We start from the raw sequence: 15,811 nt of genomic DNA on the forward strand, positions 1-15,811 counted from the left end.
TGCCAGCATTTGGCCCACATCCCTCTTAACCCTTCCCACTCATGTATCCATCCAGATGCCTTTTAAATGTTGCAATTATAGCCACATCCACCACTTCCTCTGGCAGCTCATTCCATATATGAGCCACCCTCTGTGTGAAAAAGTTGCCCGTTAGGTCCCTTTTAAATCTTTCCCCTGTCACTTTAAACTTATGCCTTATAAATTTTGGGCTCCCTCAGCCTGGGAAAAAAATACCTTGGCTATTCTCTCCATCCATGCTCCTCATGATTTTATGAGTCTCTATAAGGTCACCCTTTAGCCTCTGATGCTCCAGGGAAAAAAGCCCCCACCTACTCAGCCTCTCCCTATAGCTCAAACCCTCTAACTTTGGCAGCATCCTTGTAAGTCTTTTCTGAGCCCTTTCAAGTTTCATAACATCCTTCCAATAGCAGGGAGACCAGAACTGAATGCAATATTCCAAAAGTGGTCTAATCAATGTCTGTATAGTTGCCACATGGTCTCCCAACTCCTGTATCCAACAGACTGACCAATAAAGGCAATAAAGACCAATAAAGTTCTTAACACCGACCATGTCAAGCTGCCTAAGAATCTTGTATGTCTCTGTTAGACCACCCTTCATTCTTCTAAACTCTAATGGAAAAAGGGCTAATATGCTTAGCCCTTCTTGATCGGAATTGTATTGAGGTGCTAATCAGTTGAAACCCTTTCTGTTGGGCAGGCACATCATTGGTTATCCTGACAACAGGCTGTGAACACAACTGTATTCCTTGAAATGCAGCCATGATAGGAGACTGCCTGGAGGACAGCAGAACCACGCTAGAGGTGTCTGCAAAGTTTGCTTGATGAGGTCAAACATCCCCAACTGCCATACGGGACATCCCAGCTTATGGCCAATCAAAATTGGGAAAGCGGCAAACGCATTGACAACCTTCATTGGGAGCACACAGAGGCCTAGTCGGGCATTGGAGAGAAAGCATAAGCTTCCAAACTTACCAAACTTACCTGTCCGCCCGCTGTGTGGCAGAGCCAGCAGATTGCTCATTGGACTTCACAGCCTCCAATAACCCACTAACATACGAAAGGAACAAATCAGTCTCAATGCTGTGGGACAGCCCTTTGAAGGAGAAGGTCAGACCTGAAGAATAGGCAATATAACAGACCTTCTCAGAAATAGCTGAAACTTTATTAGCTAAGCCTATCACATCAAGCAAGGTCATTGTCTATGCCGAGGAGAAAAACAGAGAAATAAATAGAAATAAAGAGTAAGGGGCACTTCCCAAATGATGGGCAGAATTCCAACAGCCCATGGCAATAGATCAGGAGTTGGGGGACAAGGAAGGAACAGAAAGCAGGAGCAAAATCCGGGTGGGATCGCTCCCAGACATGTTCACACCTCCTTGGTATTCAATAGGACACACAGTGAGAAAGGGACAGGTTACAACATTGGCTGTGGTCAGTTATACCATCTGAACTTTCCAGCATAACTTTCATACTGCATAACCACTGAGCCAGGACACCTTCAGGAAATGATAATGTCTTCTCAGAGGTGGGCCACATTGCCATTGAAAGCTGAGCCTGCAATCAAGCGCAAGTCACAAATGCTGATAAATAGCTGCAACTGGGGCAGTGTCCATTTACGATGGAGACATTCCCTCTCTCACCTGATTGCTCCAGCCCTTTCAAGCTTTCTTGTATCTTGCGTTTGTGTTTGGTGACTGGGAACGTAGGCCCCTCATATTTCTATGCTTCTGCAGTACTCACATCTGAGCATGAAGCTGCCTTTATTCAGTGCTGGAGAACTTCCTATTAATCCTCAGTTCAAGCTTGAGCACCCAATCAGCATAGCAGCCTTATTCAAGATTTTGCTCAGGATTCTGAGGCAACATTTCCACACCCAGCATCTGTATTTCATCCTGACGATTGGATTAGGACCTGGAATGAAATTTTGTCAGTGCCCAAAAAACTCAAATTGACCTAAGGGGCAACTTTTTTATGCAGAGGGTGGTGTATAGATGGAATGAGCTGCCAGAGGAAGTGGTGGAGGCTGGTATAATTGCAACATTTAAATGGCTTCTGGATTGGTACATGGGGAGGAAGGATTTGGAGGGATATGGGCCGGGTGCTGGCAGGTGGGTGTAGATTGGGTTGGGATATCTGGTCGGCGTGGACGAGTTGGACTGAAGGGTCTGTTTCCGTGCTGCACATCTCTATGACTCTATGACTCTCTGAACCTTCGCCATTCAATCAGTGCTAAGACAAATACTTCAATTTTTTTTTTATTTCTCACACTGTTGCTTCTCTGGATTAATTTTGCTTCATTTGCATCATCTTCCATTTCGAAAGTGGGGCAAGTAAAAGATTTATTCTGTCAGCATTTTAAGAAATGGAGCTGTGTCGCAACTCTACTCTAAATCAAGAAATGAGGGAAAAGCTGACGTATAACTGAGCAGTTGCACTTAATCCAGCTGGTTGTTGATTCTTCGCAACTGCACAACTCCACACCTTTTTTGTGTATCGCTAATGTTGAGGTATTCTTTATCCCACTGTGAGATCTTGCACATTTCCCATGTGTTTAGTAGTAGCAGCAGGACCCACCGTTTTGTAGCTGCTGCTCTAAATGTTCTTGAACACCGTCAGTGTTCTTGAACACCGTCTGTTTGGCTATTGTCACAAAGACAATCTTGTTATACTTTTTTTGCTTCCCATGCATCTGTTTGCTTTGTTTTGTCAGCTCCAGGTTCATTTCTTTTCTTATGACAGTGAAAACAGAGGCAGTCTCATTGCTGGATCAGCCTGGTTTTGTCAAACAGCACTGCTCTTGAGACACTCCGGTCTATCTCAAGCAAGATTATTGAAGAATAGTCACTGCTTTGCAATCACCTGTAGTTTGAAGGACTAACTTGTACACAGATACATTCACTGACTTTGTTACATGCTGTTCTCATTAGTCGGATTAGCTTCTGCGTCTCATGGAGAGGAAGCACTGATGTAAATTATGTGCAGAAGTGGACACATCGTTAGAGAAAGAACATGAAAACAATTGGAAGAATACAGTTTGGATTCAATAGGCTGTTACTTGGCTTGAGAAGTTACATTTGTGAAAAATAGCATGAGACCAGTGTCGAAGGAATTAAGGACCAACTTGGTAGATGTCTTCTGCTTTATGATATGAATAATCAGATAAATTATTACAGAACGATTGCTCCAACTGATCAGGAAGATAGTTAAGAAAAGTTTTTAAAAAAAAATTGATTTGGGGTGCACATTTATTGTACATTCATAATTACCCTTGAGAAGGTGGTGATGACCTTCCGTCTTAAACTGCTGCAGTCCATTTGGAATAAGACCCATAATGCCATGCGGCCAGGAGTTCCAGGATATTGGCCCAACACTGCTGAATGAATGGCATGCAATTCCAAGACAGAATGGAGAGGGGTTTGGAGTGGAACATGAAGGTGCTGGTGTTCCCATATACCTGCCACCCTATTGTGATTGTGGTTACACATCTGGAAGGTGCTGTCTTAGGAGCTTTGAAGAATTTCTGCAATGAATTGGCACAGGTGGGCACAGTGGCTCAGTGGTTAGCATTGCTGCCTCACAGCATCAGGGTCCCAGGTTTGATTCCAGTCCTTGGTTGACTGTTTGTGTGGAGTTTGCACATTCTCCCCGTGTCTGCGTGGGTTTCCTCCAGGTGCTCCGGTTTGTTCCCACAGTCCAAAGATGTGTTGGTCTGAGTGGGTTACTCTTCGGAGTGTCGGTGTGGACTGGTTGGGCCGAGGGGCCTGTTTCCACACTGGAGGGAATCTAATCTAATCTTGTATATGGTACACACTGCTGTTGCTGAGTGTCAGTGGTACAGGGAGTGCATGTGATGCGAATCAAGTAGGCAACTTTTATCATGGATGGTGTCAAGCTTCTTGAGTATTGTATAAGCTGCACTGATCCAGGTAAAAGTGAAATATTCCTTCACACACCTGATTAGTGCGTTGTAAATGATGGACAGGCTTTGGGGAGTTAGGAGATGAGTTATTTCCTGCAGGATTCCTAGCCTCCTTAGATTTACACTTGTAACTTCTGGTTAGTCCAGTTTCTGGTAAATGATAACCCTCAATATGTTGATAGCATGGTACAGTAGTACCTCGATTATCCGAACATCAATTATCTGAATTTAAGATTATCTGAACAAGATCTCAAGGCCCTGTAAAAACGGCATTAGACAACTCAGCATTCAGCTATCAGTTAAATGGCATTATGGTGTGCATTGCTGGATAAACGAGAAATGTTTGATAACTAGGACTCAATTTACTGCCAGTTCCTGGTTATCCAAACGATCACTTATCCAAACAAAATACTCCCGCCTGTCTCGTTCCGATAATTGAGGTTCTACCATTCAGCAATGGCACAGAAATTGAAAGTTAAGGAATAATAATTAGATTCTCTATTGTTGGATGACAATCCTATGATGCAAATGTTACTTGCCACTCGCAACTCAAGCTTAGACGTTGTCTAGGTCTTGCTGCATTTGAATGTGGACTACTTAAGTAATTGAGGAGTCATGAAGATTACTGAAAATGCTTCAGCCTTACCTTTTGCACTGATGTGTTGGGCTCCCCTTCATTGGTGCTGGGGATATTTATGGAGCTTCCTTCTCCAGTGAATTGTTTAATTGTCCTCTACAATTCACAACTGGATATGCCAGGACTGCAGAGCTCTGTCTATCACTTTCTGCTTGGACTACCTGGCATGCAAGCAATCCTGTGATGTCACTTCACCAGGTTGACCCCTCCTTATTCTTAGACTTGCTTGGTGCTGCTCCTGGCTTGTCCTCCTCCACTATTCTCTAAACTAGGGTTGATCCCCTGGCTTGGCAGCAGTGGTAGAGTGGGAAACATGCTGGGCCATGAGTTTGTAGGTTGTTGGAGTACAAATCTGAGGTTGCCGATGGCCCATAACACCTCATGGAAGCCCAGTCATTATTTGTCAGATCTGTTTCAAGTCCATTCCATTTGGCACAGTGATATTGCCACAAAACCCAATGCAGAGAATCCTTCACCAATGCTATCATGGACAAGTGCATCTGTGGCAGGCAGATTGGTGAAGATGAGCTAAACTAGGTTTCTCCATCCCTCTGTTGATACTGTCACAAAATGCCACAGACGTATGCTTCAACAATGCTCTTTCGGACATAACCAGCTCTGTCAGTGATGGAGCTGCTGAGTCATTCTTGGTGATGGATATTGAAACCCCCACCCAGAGCACATTCTGTGCCCTTGCCACACTGAGTTCTTCCTCCAAGTGATGGCCAACAAATGGTGATCAAAATAACTGCAGATGCCAGTATCCAGTCACCAAGTCATCCTTTATTTATATGGGGAGAGTCCTTGATACTGATCCAGCTCCCTCAGAGCCAACTCTCAGAGTGAACAGAACCACTAACACTCCTGTTCATTATTTTTTTCAAAGGGTAATTCTCCTGTTTATGTTTTTTTATATTTTTCTTCATTTTTTGGGGAGGGTAGGGAAACCCATTTATTTTTTTTCCATCCTATTTATATTTTTTTTTGTTTTTTTTAATTTAACCCCCACACTACCACCTAAGTGCTTATTTTGTCCCCAGCACCCATGGAGAAGAGGTGGACGGTGTGCAGCAGCAGTCTATACAGGGCCCTCCTTTTTACATCCTTGAAAGAGACAAAATTAAAATTCCGGAGGCGGCTCAGGTTGTGGGGCACAGGCTCCCGCGGGAAGTACGGGACCTTGGGGCCAATGTGAAATTCTGTCCTGGCTGGGGTGAGCGCGGACAGGATCCCACCGCACACCTGAGCGTCCTCCAACTGGTGCACTACGTCGGGTCCGAGCACCGCCGTTTTAAGGCATTCGGATGGCGGTGGCCACGTACCGGACGTCTACCGCTGCCCTGCTCACTATGTCCTGCGGCAGCAACACTCCTGTTCATTTTTCTTTTCTTCTTCACTCCAGTTTATTGTTTTTTTTTTTTATTTTCTCTTTTTTTTTAAACCCCCATACTACCCCTAACTGCGGTAGTGCTTATTTTTTCCCCAGCACCCATGGTGTGTGTGTGCAGGTGGGAGACACAGTGAGAGACACAAAGTGCACGATTCTTTATTCAATTTCCACCACCAGGAATATAGGAAAACACCCGGGTGGCCAGTGACAAGCACTGCCCTTCACATCAAAGGGCAGTGCTTTGTGATCAAAACAGTGAAGGGGAGGGTAGGGACTAAATCAAAATAGAATTGGAGGGAGAAATGATGCACTCCACTCCCTGCGGCGCCCACCTCTCCCTGAACAACTCCAGGGTGTTGGTCGACACCGCGTGCTCCTTCTCCAAGGACACCCGGGCTCTAACGTAACCGCGGAAGAGGGGCAGGCAGTCGGCCCTAACGACTCCCTCCACGGCCCGCTGCCTGGACCTGTTGATGGCCAGTTTGGCCAGATCCAGGAGCAGACCCACGAGGAGGTCTTCAGACCTGCCCTCCTTCCTCCGTACCGGGTGCCCAAAGATCAGGAGCATGGGACTGAAGTGCAACCAAAAGCAGAGGAGGAGGTTTTTCAGAAAATTAAAAAGGGAGTGCGAACACCCACACCCAATATATACGTGGTCCACGGACTCCACAGCGCCACAGAACAAACAGTTGGACCTCATAGAATAATTTTCCTTGCTCATTTCTGACCTGACACCATGAGACTTGACGGTGTCTGGAGTTAATATTGAGGACAACTGGGCAACTCTCTCCCAACTACATTCCACTGTGCCACTACCTCTGCCATTGGGACAGGACATATACAGTGATTGTGATGGTGGTATCTGGGACATTGTCTGTAAGGTGTGATTCTGTGAGTATGACTAAGTTAGGCTGTGGCTTGACTGGACTGTGAGACAGCTCTCCCAGTTTTGGCAAGAGCCCCCAGATGCTAGGAAGGAAGACTTTACAGTGTGGACACTGTAACAGTTCGATACAACTACTGCCAGGGCCACTTCAGTCAGTATTTCAGGATCAATCGTATTGGTGTGGGTCTGGAAGTAATACGTATGCTAGATGAAACCCATATTGGGATTCAAACTCTGATTGGCAGACTGTTGCAAAATTATTGTTAAATAATTTTCAAAATAACAAATGGGGCGATTGGAGTATGAAATACTCTGCCACAAACATTTGCAGAAGCAGAATCAATCTGTTCATTTAAAAGAGAATTCAATATTTTTGAAAGAAGGGGCACTGTCAACAAATAATGTGGGCAAACAGAAATGTTGCTTAGATTCTGTGGCTCCTGTGAAGCAATGCACTGATGCAAATTGAATTGGTTGATATGTAATAAATGTTTTATGAGTTTAAGGGCTTAGTTCAAATTAGGATTTAATAATGAAATATAATTTTATTGTAGGATCGACAGTTTGATCTTTGCCTGAAGGTTTCAGGATTTCCTCATACATTGGTCACACGATTAAAGGCAAAGATGAGTAATTATCCTTCCTTCCCTATGGAAATCGTTTCTGGATTAAGCTGGAATTCGTGTATTTTAAATCTGTGCATTTTCAATTAATAGCCTTTCAAGAAAAAAAAACAGCAGCTGTGGCACAGAAGTAAGTAAATCCTTAAGTAACCAAGATTGAGTTAAAATGTGCTGCAGTCACAATATTGTAAATTCAAATGATGCGGTTTAAGGAAAGCATGTGTTTAATGAATAAATGTTACTTTGAATAGTTGTGGAAGCATGATGTAAATCACATGTTTGTTTTGCAAAGTGAACATAATCATTAGAAGTCCCTTCTATGAAAAGCCTGAGACAACTTATTCGGTATCTGATTTCATTTCATCTTGACCAATAAACCAATTAGAGAAAATTGTGAGCACAGTGTGTACTTACTTTGACTTTTACACAGTATCAGGATGCCTCATAGCCATTTGGAAATGTAGTTCTGAAGAAACTAAGAAATAAATTAAGATTAAAAATGGAAACATCTGGAGAAAATTAACTTAATCCAAATCATAAAGAAATGATACTGGGCCATTGGAGCTTGGGTGATGATAATTCTAATGGCACAGCTTGAAGAGGACAAAAGCTAGATCCACAGGCTGAGATTAAATGGTTATGGAGGAGCTGCAGCTGTTTCTGTTAGTCAAAGATAACATTGGTGAACAAATGGAACATCTCAAGAAGGGTTCAAGAGACTCTGCAGATGTGTTCCAATTTGGCTGAAGACAATGTGTATGGGAATTGGATTCATGGTGTTGCTGCTATAGACTGTGCATTGGGTAAATCCTAGAAGAAGAGAAGCTAAAATTCTTTGTGTGGAAGACTTAATGATTGAGATTAATGACATATTATTAGTAGAATCCTGGGGTAATTTCGAGGTTCTGTGGTAGAGTCACACAGCACAGAAACAGACCCTTCGGCCTAAATCATCCATGCCGACCAGGTTTCCTAAAATGAATGAGCTGTATTTGCCTGCATTTGGTTTATATTACTCTAAACCTTTCCTATCCATACATCTGTCCAAATATCTTTTAAATGTTGAAATTGTACCTGCCTCTAGCACTTCCTCTGGCAGCTTGTTCCATATATACACCAACCTCTGTGTGAAAAAGCTGCCCCTCAGGCCCCATTTAAATCTTTCCTCTCTCACCTTAAACTTATGCCTTCTAGTTGTAGTCTACTCTACCCTGGGGAAAAGATTTTGGCTATTCACCTTATCTGTGTCACTCAGGATTTTATGAAACTTTGCAAGCCCACCCTTCAGCCTCCGATACTCCAGGGAAAAAACGTCCCAACCTATCCAGCTCCTCCTTCTAACTCAAATCTTCCTTCCTGTAGCAGGGCAACCAGAATTGAATGCAATATTCCAAAAAATGGTCTAACCAATGCCCTGTACAGCTGCAACATGACCCCCTAACTTCCATACCCAATGCACTGACTAATAAAGGCCAAATACCTTCTTCACCACCCTGTCTACCAGTGACACCACTTTCAAGGAACTATTCCTCTGTACCCCTAAGTCTGTCTGTTCAACAACACTGCCCAGGACCTTATATTAACTGTGTAAGTCCTGCCCCAGTATCTGAATTAAACTCCATCTGTCATTCCTTGGCCCACTGGCCCAGTTGATCAAGATCCCATTGTCCTCTTAGATAATGTGCTTCACTGTCCACTCTACCTCCAATTTTGGTGTCAGCTACAAACTACTAACCGTGCCTTCTATATTCTCACCCAAATCATTTATATAAATGACAAACAACAGCAGACCCAGAACCAACTCTGGCAGCACTGTCTTAGTTGTATCTTCCATTTCCTGTGTAATTTATGGTTTGCAATTAACCACAGGATCTCTTTTAATTCATCTTTAACATCTGTTTCTTGTGGAGTTTAGAGTATTGATGGCTACCCATATGTAATTTGTGTTTTCCATGTTTGACTTTGCATCATAGTTTATTTTGTTTCAAACTGGGGTATCTTGAGGCTTCATAAGTAAGTGGCATTCGGATTTCTTATTAAGAGAGCTATACTGGTCTCAACTGAGATCATAAGTGAATCTACTCAGCTGCTTAGGTATTTCAGTACATGATTCAATCTGCACTTCAAGAACTTGAAGGCTTTCAGAACATCAATGACAACGTTCTCATTTCCAGTCACGCTGAAAGTGAACTTGAAACAAAACAAATGTATCTTAGAGAACATCTTAGAGAATGTAACCTCATTTTGATCAAAGGCAAGTGCTTGTTCAGTGAAAGCCGAAACAAATCCTTTGTCATCAGATCCATCATTTGTTGAAGCCATTGGATCTTGTGAATGTGCAACAATTGCTGTCTGGTCGGACTCATCACATTCAGTAGCCACTTCATTCCTGACCTCATTGTGACCTTGATTAATCTTAGCCACATAACATATAGAAAATATTCCAAGGAAATGCCCAAAATATTTTGTTATATTTTTCTGAATATTCATTGTTTGAAGAAAGGGAGTGCTTATTATACATGGGGTCATATATTCATGGACTAGTGGAAAGTCAGCCAATACATTAGAATCAACATTTAAATCAAACATTTATTGTTGACATTTAAAACACTGCACTTTCATTGGTACCAGATGTTATGTAGCAACTGTCTTCTACTTTGGAGTTCGCAGTTCAGAGAAAAACTTGATTTCTTTGTTGTGTGTTGTTAAAAGTAAACTCCTAAAGTTTGCTCTGATTTGACAATACTGCAATTTATCACACATCCTCAGTTACGCTTGAGGCATTGGTGAGACTACTATTCAAATTATGTCTGGTGAAACTATTCAAACAACACTGATTTCTAACATTTTGACCTCATTATAATAAAGGAATTGGATAGTACGCATATCCGTTCGGGCTGATTTGTGACTTGGATGTGAACATGGAGATGATGAATTTGCTATGAAATTGCTGCTGGTATCCTTCGAGGTGGCAGAGTTCACAGTTTTGTCACTGAATAGCCTTCAGCATTGTACTTTCAGGAGTAGTCATGCATCAACTACATAATTGACCAGTCACTCAGGTTTAAATGAAATGCCTTTGCCTGTCTGTATTAATAACTCTGCTATTAAAAGAAAGTTAGGGTAGCTCACAGATTACGATTCGAAATAACACAGGATTCTTTTTTCCATTCATGGATGTTGCTGCCGAGCCCAATATTTACTGCTAAACCTTAATTATCACAGAGTCAGAGTCCCACAGCACAGAGACAGACCATTGAGCCCAAACTGGTCCATGTCAATCAAAGTGTCCATCCACGCTTACCCCATTTCCCTGCACTTGGCCCATATCCTTTTAAACCTTTCCTATCTGTGTATTTGCTCAAATTGCCTTTGACAAGGTGGTGGTGAGCTGCCTTCCTGAGTCCTTGGATAATAGAGTCACTCACATTGTTGTTAGCAAGGGATTCCCAGAATGTTGCGCCAGTGAAGGAAAAGCAATTTACTTCTGAGTTGAGATGGTGAGCAGTTTGCAGAGAAATTTGCAAGTGTTGGTATTTCCATACATCTGGTCCACTTCTCCTTTGAGATGGTCACTTCTGGTCCAATGTGATGGTCACTATTCTGGCATTTGTGTGGTGGAAGTGTTACTTGTCGCTTTCCACCATGAGCCCAGAGGTTGTCCAAGTTGTGTTACATGAGGTTACAGTTATATTCAGTACCTGAAGAGTGCTGAACATTGTGACATCATCGAAGGAGATTTCCACTTCTGACTTTGTGATAGAAGGAAAATCATTGAAGCCACTGAAGCTGTTTGCACCAAGGCCTCTCCTCTGTTGCGATGACCTGTGGCTGAGGTGATTGTGGTTGCTGGAGGTCAGCCATCTTCCTGTGTGCTAAGTAGGACTTCAACTGGTGGAGTCCCCTGATTCCGATTGATTCCAGGATTGCAATGGCTTCTTGATAGAGCACTTGGTCAAATGCTGCATGAATATTGAGGGCAACTATGTTCAGCTCTCCTTTTGTTTCCATGTTTCTTTGAAGGCTGTAATGAAGTCAGGAACTGACTGGCCCTGGCAGAAAACAAGTGGAGCATCAATGAGCAGTTTGTTGTTTTGTCACTTGATAACACTTGGCAACTCCTTCTATCACTTTTCTTACATTTGTAGACTAAGGGTATAGCTATTGTTCTAGTTAGATTTGTCCTGCTTTTTGTGGTCAGGACATATCTAAGTAATTTTCACATTGTTGAGTAAATGCCAGTATTGTAGCTGCACTGGAACAACTTAGCTAGGAGTACAACTTTGTCTGGAGCACAAGCCTTCAGTTCTATTCAGATAGCACACATTGTGAGTAAGAAATAGGAGACAAAATTGTCTTGCGACTCTGAAAAGCAGAAGAAATATATGGTTAAAAATAGGTCCTCGTGGCAATTTGGCATTGTTAGAAGGTATTTATTTATAGAGCTGAGGTAATATTATTGCATGATATCAATATGATAATGCAAAGTTTGCTTAATTAAATTCAAAAATGTTTGCTCAGAATCCTTGGAAATTGAGATATCAGGTAAATAAACAGGGTAAATATAAAAGGTGTGGGTTTGACATTATTGGTTAAGGAATTGATTACAGCTGCAAGGAAGGATATTCCATCTGGATCATTAAATGTGGCCATATACATTGAGTTTATAAATCGAAAAGGGGAATTGCTACAAATGGACTACAGACCTCAAATAGAACAGTAAAGTTCTGAGTGCAAAAACAATAAGACAATTATAATTGGTGCCTTCAGCAATCCTACAGTCTACTGGGATATGAACAGTGTGAAAAGCACAAGGGGCACAAATTTGTTGAACTGCATCCAAAAGAACATTTTAAGACAGCAAATAAATAGTCCAAGAAGTCAGGTGCAATTCCAGGTTGAATATGGGGGAATGGAGCTGGCAAAGTGAATGAAGTAGCAGTGGATGGACATTTTGGACTTAGTGACCATAATATTTAGCATCACTCTGGGAAAGGTCAAAAGTAGAACATGAGTAAAACTTCTAATTTCAGGATTTTGAAAGTTAATAATGGCAGATTAAGGAGGCGGTGATGTGGTAATAATGACATTGAACTAATAATCCAGGTGAATGTTCTAAGGATGGGAATTCCGATCCTAAATCAGACATTGTGAAATTTGAGCTCAAAACCAATCTGAAGTTAAAAAGCTCGCCTCATGGTAACTACCGTCGATTGTGGTAAAAACCCATCTGGCTTGTAATCCCCTTTTGGGGAAGGAATGTTGCTGTTCTTATCCAGTCGAGCCAACATTTGACTCTGGTTCCACAACAATGGAATTGCCTCCGAACTGCCTTCTGGGTAATTAGGAATGGGCAATACATGCTGCTGAAAAGAAATACTTCTACCTGAAGGTAAATCAGTGACAAATCAAAGGAGGTTCTGTAGGCACATTGCAGACGGGTCCTCATAAATTAAAGGATGTTTCTACTAATCGAGAACACGTGTTTTTCCAGAAACATGCAGAGTAAGATAAAGCAGGAAAAGAAAACTTATGGCAATCAGAAAAAGGAAAATTAATTTTGTAGAGAGCATATGGTGGATCGAAATGATGTGAAGGTGCCAGTGTTGGACTGGGTGGGCAAAGTTAAAAATCAGCCAACACCAGGTTATCGACCAACAGGTTTATCTGCAAGTACTAGCTTTCAGAACGCTGCTCCTTTGTCAGGTAACCTGACGAAGGAGCAGAGGTCCGAAAGCTAGTACTTAGACATAAAACTGTTGGACAATAACCTTGTGTTGTGTGATTTTTAACGGTGTCTGGAAAGTACAGGGATGAAGCAAAAATGAAACTTAGGAAAATATGAGAATACTTTGGCAGATAAAATTAAGGAAAACCTAAAGATACAGAATATTTTTTTAAAAAAGCATAATTAAAGAAGGATGTATCTATGGCAGGCAGATTAGTAAGAATGAGGTCAAGAATGTTTTTCCCTTGTGGTTCTCTTGCAGCTGATGCAAATGTAATGCTGATACAATCTAACAGCAATGTTCTTTAGGCTGAAACAACACAGTCAGTAACAGTACTACTGATGGACATTGAAGACCCTCACCCAAAATACTCTTGTGCCCTTTCCACTCTCAGAGTTCATAGCTTTGTTACAACGTGGGGTAAACCCTCCTGTTTAATTTAAACCAGCAACACTGAAAAGATTTATCCCATGCAGTAATCTGTGAAAATTCAAGAGGCCAAGAACTATTTAAAATAAAAATTAACCAGTTTATTTCTTAAGGTATAACAGAGAATAATAAACTAACAACTATTTACAACTCCTTCCTGTAACCTATTTCTTATCTTCCCTTCTATAATACAAGTCTGATAAAAGCCCCCAATTAAGATTTACCAAAAATTCAAGTTGACAAAACCAGCCAGCTGTTGAACCTTCTATTTCGATCTTCCTGTATCTTCTTTTCTTCTTCTTTGGGATAATGCTCCACAGGTCACAGCTCGATTAAAGGTACCTTTAAGACAGCTATTCTCCAGGCAGTCTGCAGATGTCATTGGCTTGGCAGTTCTCCTCCCAACTGTTCAATTTTCCCTGGTCTTATACTCCCAAAGCATCGGATTGTGTCATTGGCTTTTAAGATTGTCAGTATACTCAATTCAAACTTGATTGGAGTTTGGTATTTTTCAGGTTTTAATTTAAACTGATTGGCTGAATTTGAATCTGTTTTGTTGTTTTCAGACAATCAGCTAATCTAGCTTTCGACCAAGTGTTACATTGTTACCTTATTGAGAATACTTGGTGCTGTCAGGTAGTTCTTCCACCTTTTAACTCTCTTAAAGGTACAGTGCACCTACATCTTCATAACGCCACCCATTGAAGAAATATGAACCATCATAATGAAAAGATGGCTTCATTTCTTTTCTATTTTTTAAACACCTTACCCTAACATATAGATAACTTTAATATAAGGTCACCTTAACTACTTCTCATAATCCTGAATATATATATAACATTAAATAAGTACAAATCTTATCTCAACTTTATCAGTTAAATCCATGATAATGCTTCTGCGATTACATTCTTATGACCTCCAACATGTATGATTTTTAAATTAACAGTCTGTAACATAAGACACCCAATGAAATAGTCTCATATTCTTAGAACGCTTTATAGCCAAGAATGTAAGCAGACTGTGATCCGTGTTCACAACTGTCTCCGACACATTGTTTATGACATACACATTAAAATGTTGTAAGGCCAGAACCAAACTCAATAGTTCTGTATCGATTGCAGAGGATTTCCTCTTGTGGATGTTGGTCTTCGAAAAGTAACCAACGGGCAGTTCAATCCCATCCTCATCTTCCTGTAGGAGTGCAGCTCTCACTCCTGTCAGTAGCATCAATGGCGACTTTAAAAGTTTCTGAAAAGTTTCGCATAGCTAAAACTGGTTTGGTAGTTAATATGACTTTCAAATGGTTGAATCCCTCCTGGCAAGGCAAAAGATGGAAAATTATAGGCCAATTAGCCTACCCTTGGTTGTTGGTAAAATTCTAGAATCCATCATTAAGGATGAGGTTTCTAAATTCTTGGAAGAGCAGGGTCGGATTAGAACAAGTCAACATGGATTTAGTAAGGGGAGGTCATGCCTGACAAACCTGTTGGAGTTCTTTGAAGAGGTGTCAAGTAGGCTAGACCAGGGAAACCCAGTGGATGTTATCTACCTAGACTTCCAAAAGGCCTTTGATAAGGTGCCACACGGGAGGCTGCTGAGCAAGGTGAGGGCCCATGGTGTTCGAGGTGAGCTACTAGTATGGATTGAGGATTGGCTGTCTGACAGAAGGCAGAGAGTTGGGATAAAAGGCTCTTTTTCGGAATGGCAGCCGGTGTCAAGTGGTGTCCCATAGGAGTCAGTGTTGGAGCTGCAGCTGTTCGCATTATATATTAATGATCTGGATGAAGGGACTGGGGGCATTCTAGTGAAGTTTGCCGATGATACGAAGTTAGGTGGACAGGCAGGTAGTACTGAGGAAGTGGGGAGGCTGAAGAAGGATCTAGACAGTTTGGAAGCGTGGTCCAGGAAGTGGCTGATGGAATTCAAAGTGAGCAAATGCGAGGTCTTGCACTTTGGAAAAAAGAATACAAGCATGGACTACTTTCTAAACGGTGAGAACATTCGTAAAGCCAAAGTACAAAGGGATCTGGGAGTGCTAGTTGAGGATTCTCTAAAGGTAAACATGCAGGTTGAGTCTGTGATTAAGAAAGCGAATACAATGTTGTAAATTATTTCAAGAGGGTTGGAATATAAAAGCACCGTTGTGCTACTGAGAGTTTATAAAGCTCTGGTTAGGC

Source organism: Chiloscyllium plagiosum, chromosome 2 (assembly GCF_004010195.1).
Source record: "Chiloscyllium plagiosum isolate BGI_BamShark_2017 chromosome 2, ASM401019v2, whole genome shotgun sequence".
Lineage (NCBI taxonomy): Eukaryota > Metazoa > Chordata > Chondrichthyes > Orectolobiformes > Hemiscylliidae > Chiloscyllium > Chiloscyllium plagiosum.